This window comes from Nycticebus coucang, chromosome 1, assembly GCF_027406575.1.
Source record: "Nycticebus coucang isolate mNycCou1 chromosome 1, mNycCou1.pri, whole genome shotgun sequence".
Classification (NCBI taxonomy): Eukaryota; Metazoa; Chordata; class Mammalia; order Primates; family Lorisidae; genus Nycticebus; species Nycticebus coucang.
In genome coordinates, this window is record NC_069780.1 from 175,461,306 (window position 1) to 175,467,305 (window position 6,000).

A 6,000-nucleotide genomic window follows, 5' to 3' on the forward strand; every position below is an offset into this window, starting at 1 on the left:
CAACATTGAGCACAAATGTTGGTCCAACAAAATGGAAATTAGTTCCGGTAGCATAAGCTAAAAAGGCATCTACTCACCCACAGAGGCCAGCAAAGATTCGGAAGAACATAACTGGGGCACAGGGCATATTCAGTTTCTCCGTTGCCCTGACCTCCAGCTGAATGTTGGGCAGGCCAGCAGAGTGGGATGGACAAGCAGCACAAGGCAGAAAAGTCCAACTCTTCCTACATGTGAAATCCTGTGTACCTGCGTTTACCCTCCAGCTACCTCAGCACTCAGGCAACTGAAAGCAGAATTTGCTTCTAAACTCCAGTGACTGATTGACATCCTTCCAGGATGAATTCTTTTGCTCCAAGCAAGTTTTGACAACCTGGAGATGGATAGGTATTCATTGTAGTAGACATGAACAGAATTAGGATTGCACATGGCCTTGTTACAAGCATTCAGAGAAGAGGAATTCACAGTAGGCAGGGGTCAAAAATGAAAATCTCTTGTAACAGAACTTGAAGATAGAGAATGTCACCAAAAAATTAAAAAAAATAAATGTTAAAGGAAACAATATGAAATACTCCTGAAATATGTTATGTCATAACATATTTTAAACTATTGCATAATTTACACATAAGAAGGGCTGGAATTCCACTTCCATCCAGGTTAATACGAAGGATGTAAAGTCTCCATTTTTTTTAATGGCTGAATAGTATTCCATGGTATACATATACCACAGCTTGTTAATCCATTCCTGGGTTGGTGGGCATTTAGGCTCTTTCCACATTTTGGCGATTGTAAATTGAGCTGCAATAAACAGTCTAGTACAAGTGTCCTTATGATAAAAGGATTTCTTTCCTTCTGGGTAGATGCCCAGTAATGGAAGACAATATTAGTAAAGCATCACAAGAATGGAGAAGCATGAATCCTATGTACTCAATCTTGATATGAGGACAATTAATGACAATTAAGGTTATGGGGGGGGGAAGCAGAAAGAGGGATGGAGAGAGGGGGGTGGGGCCTTAGTGTGTGTCACACTTCATGGGGGCAAGACATGATTGCAAGAGGGACTTTACCTAATTACAATCAGTGTAACTGGCTTATTGTACCCTCAATGAATCCCCAACAATAAAAAAAAAAAAAAAAGAAGGGCTGGAATTCAAATCATTCAACAAGCAGTAGCACACAGTCAGTAGTAAATGAAAACGGGCATTCGTCATTGTGCGAGAGCAAGGGTCAAAAATACCTTACTGTGCTCAGCATGAAAATCTGGTTACTGAATTAACAATTTGGTTGTGGGTGGTTCTGAAAATATTGCAAGGGAGTCCAGGACTCTCAACACAATGATGGCAGAGGGAGAGTGTGTGGGTTTGGGAACTTGAGGCAGTAACTATTTCCCATAATGATGAAGGTGCATCAACACTTTAAAAACCAACGTGGCTCAACTCTTGCCTATTGAACATATAGGAGCAAGTGCACAAATATTAGAAAACACACACACTCCACACAACATTTCACAATGTTCTCCGATGATCTAAAATTGTGTTTAGCTGACTGAATGTATTTCAGTATTTGTGTATTACTGTCAGGAATATGTTGGATTCCTAGAAAAGAGTTTAGAATATTGTTAAAAATCCTCAGTATATGGTTTCTCTAATGAATGACACAGCAAAGAGGAGGCAACAAACATCATGACGGAGACTGAGCCAAAGCAGAAATTCATCACGGCTTGACTCTGTTCCATCGTAACCTTTTCGCTGTTGTTGTTCAGTACACTTCAGCTCAGACTTACTATGTCCAAAGGGCTTTTAAAGTGGAATGCATAAAACCTCAATGGTTCTTCTGACATCCTAAACATTGTTTTGCACATTACATGATTTTGCCAATAAACAAAAATACCATTGGGATTGGTAACTATGGTGTTGAGAGAGGTCAAATGTTTTAAAATACTCTGTCTTGCTTGGTTAGTTCCGTTTCTACACATTATTTAGTCTTCTTTAAGCAAACAGGGGTACATTTTATTTAAAACATCACAAATCTAGCATACTTTTCTGAGCACATGCTGCCACTATGAATACTGTAGTTTTTAATTTATCTGCTTAAGAGACAGGATGAACTATTCTGTTTAGTTTGAAACATATGTATGCTTTGTTTTATTTTTAAAATACAAAATCATGGGCGGCGCCTGTGGCTCAAGGGGTAGGGTGCCGGTCCCATATGCCGGACGTGGTGGGTTCAAAACCAGCCCCGGCCAAAAAAAAAAAAAAAAAAATACAAAATCATATTCACTGGCCCACCCATCTACTTAGAGTTACATAAAACCGTAGAAAAATTTGACTAAGTCCAGAATAAAACACACAATTATATCATTAACAAAAATAATTTGTAAGGTGTCAATGTTTTTAGCCTCTAAATTTTATACATGATTACCACATTATTTTAGTATATCATCATGTACATCATATAGCACACAGACACATTCCTACATAAAAATTAGAGCAACCTAATTGTCTCTAAATAAAATTATGTCAAAACCATTATGAACTCCAAATAATCAACATTGTAATAATTACATAGAATGGAAAGAATTATATGTATAAATTATTTGTAGGTAATCCATTTTGTCAGGTATTTTGGATTTTTCAAACATTTTGGAGATGAAGTGAATTTCTTGGTTTATACAATGTTCCTTTTGGTACTTATTTTCTTTATAATCAATTACCAGTTCATATAATTGCTAGGCTTATGGGCATTTTTGTAACATGTTACATAGCCTAGAAAAATAATTTTTTAATTTTTAGAAACAAAAGTCTGGAAAAAATCCAAACCATATTAGGGTATCCTATGTGAACAGTTGAAATGGGTTTAATGGAGTCCTTCAAAAAGGGGGAAATTTTAAATTCCACCAACCATGCACATGTAACTAAATAAACCTTGAAAGTATAAAAGATGTTTGTTTTGCTTCTTTTAAAACCTTTATACCTGGGTGGTGCCTGTGGCTCAGTGAGTAGGGCGCCGGTCCCATGTGCCAGAGGTGGCAGGTTCAAACCCAGCCCCAGCCAAAAACCACAAAAAATAAATAAATAAATAAAACCTTTATACCTAGATAGAAATACAGGTAGATGACAGGTAGTATAATAGATATAATATTAAACATATCATTTTGGAATTTAACTTTGTCATTTAATATACAATAATGTGGTTATATATTGCCTAATTATTACAACAATAATTTCCTTACTATTAGGTATTCCAACATGTTCCACTGAGTTTGCATGTGTATATGTGGTATCATGTCAAGTGAAAATACAAAACTATTAGAAAATGTATAAAACCTTCTTAAGAATAATGAATTGAAAAAAACCCATGAAAATAAATGAAAATGTATCTTAAATTCAAAGGAGTTATCTTTTGAGTTGAGGAATATTAGGTAATCATATGTACCTTTACATCTGAAAGTATTATTTTAATGCTATATCATAAATGAAGATGAAGTTATGGGTTTATGTGAATCAATGAGAGGTAACCAAATTCATAAATATGGCAGTAATAATCAAGTCATGTTTGAGTTCTGCAATTAGAAGAGGTGCTCAATGTGACTTGTATTCATCTTTTTACATCAGTATATATTGGGTAATACACTTTTAATATAGTTTTTTCCTTTCTCAAAATATGTATAGCTTCTGTCACCCTCTGTATATGGAAAACTCTTAAAAGTCTGTGTTACAAAGAAAGGGATGTTTAAATTAAGAAGATAGTCTATCATGGACTGAATTATTCCTTCCATAAATTGACATACGCAAGTCTCAATTCCCTAATATCTCAAGTCACTCTATTTGGAGACAGTCTTTGTTTAATTTTTTTTAAGTAACCAAGTTAAAATGAAATCATTAGGGATAGCTCTAATACAATAAGATTGGTGTCCTTAGGAGAGGAAATTTGGACACACACAGGAAAATGCCATGTAAACATGAAAGTGACCACCTGAAAGCCAAGGAGAGAGACCTCAGAGCAAGCCAAGCCTGAAAATACCTTGACCTCAGACTTCCAGCCTCCAGAAATATGAGAAAATATTTTTTTTTCTGTTCAATTCATCCTGTTCATGATATTTAGTTATGGCATCCTTAGTTGCCTACTATACTGTTTATGGTGGGTTTCACTTTAGTTAGGGTATTTTCCCTTGAGGAATGGAAACCACAAGTCATATGCCACTAGAGTATGTAGTTCAAAAACATTCCCAATGTAAAAGGGGAGGAATCTCCTGGAAAGAAAGTATAAATTTCAAGGAACCTGGTATCTTAGTAATATAAAGGAAATAAATATTTTCCTTGTAAAAAATGTTCCCATAATTAATCACAGAAAATAATTCCTTGCTTAAGATACATTATGAACAAAAATTATAGCCATAGCATGAAATTAAACCACTTGAGTCATAAAAAAAAATAAATAAACAGGAGAAATCACTACCAAGAATGTCATATAATAAAGGAATTTTAAGAGATGATAAATGTCTATTATATGTGATAAAAAAAGAACCAAAAATAATGAAAAATATAAAATAAAAGAAGCATATTTTGGAAAATAACATAGTATCAATAGAAATGAAATGTATTTACTAGAATTTGAATCTTGTCAATTTATGGCATTTTACTCTCTTTTTTCTTTTTTTTTTTTTTGGTTATTGGCTGGGGCTGGGTTTGAACCCGCCACCTCTGGCATATGGGACCGGCGCCCTACTCCTTGAGCCACAGGCGCCACCCTATGGCATTTTACTCTCTTAATGAGAGTAAATTTCTCTCTTAATAAGAGTAAATGTATTTAGCATTCTTTATGTTAATATATTCGTATGTTTAAATCCTTTTCTTTAAATACTGTGTTAAATAGCCCATCTTTAGTCCAAAGCCAATGGATATTCTCCCATGTTATCTTTTAGAAGTCTTCTTACTTTACCATTTATATACAGATTGATTTTTGTTTGTGGGGTGATACAAGGGTCAGGTCTCTTTTTGTTTTCTTTTCATTACCTTATAGAATTCAACCACCTAGGACTATTTTTGAAAAGTCAGACCATTTTCTACTTTGCCAAAAATGAAACAAGAAAACACCTGGAAATTCTATTTCTGGACATCTGTTATGTTCTGTTAATAACGTGGAACAGAGAAGAGAAGTGTAGCATTTGTAGGTAGTAAGTGTCTCTTATTTAAAAGGTGTAAAGAATACTACATGTTTATTTTGAAATGGCAGAAAACTCAATAGAGGAAAGGATTAAGCAGACATTTAAAAAAGAATTTAAAAGTTGCTATTAACATATGAAAACTTTTAGTGATATAGCATTACAAGTCAATCAGAAAGACTAAAATTGAAAAAGACAGATAATGTCAAGTGTTGGCAAGAAAGCGAAGAAAAGAGAATTCTCAAAACTTGCTGTAGTCATAGAAATTTGAATAAATTATCTGATAATCCATTAAGATTTGCCTACTAAATTTGAAGATATGCAACTGTACTTATAGCAAAAGACATCTGAAAAATATCCATTTCCAAAACTGAATTCAACCCCTCAACTATAGCATAAATCCAAGAATAATGATATGGTATTTATAAATTATAATACTAAAAAACAAAGTAAAAGAAGAAAACAAATATCTGCTTTCACAGACTCACTCAATAAACAGAATGAGTCTCTCTATGTGTCCATAGATTCTCATTATACACATTTAAAAAAATAAGCAAAAATAATTATGAGTATATAGTATTAAAAAGAGTAAAAGATAGTGATAAACTTGCAAGGACAGAGAAGTGTTGCAGGTACAATGAGGATGTGATTCTAATATTTCTTATTCTGTGTGGTGGGTCCATGGTTATGTATTCTTGTGGATTTGAATAATTCAAAAAAAATTTCTAGATAATAGTTTATTAGGAGTCAACAAATGGATGTGAGAAATTTCAGGTACAAGATCATGGTGATAGTGTTGTTTCTGAAGCCATTCAGGATTACATAAAGAGAAAAAAATC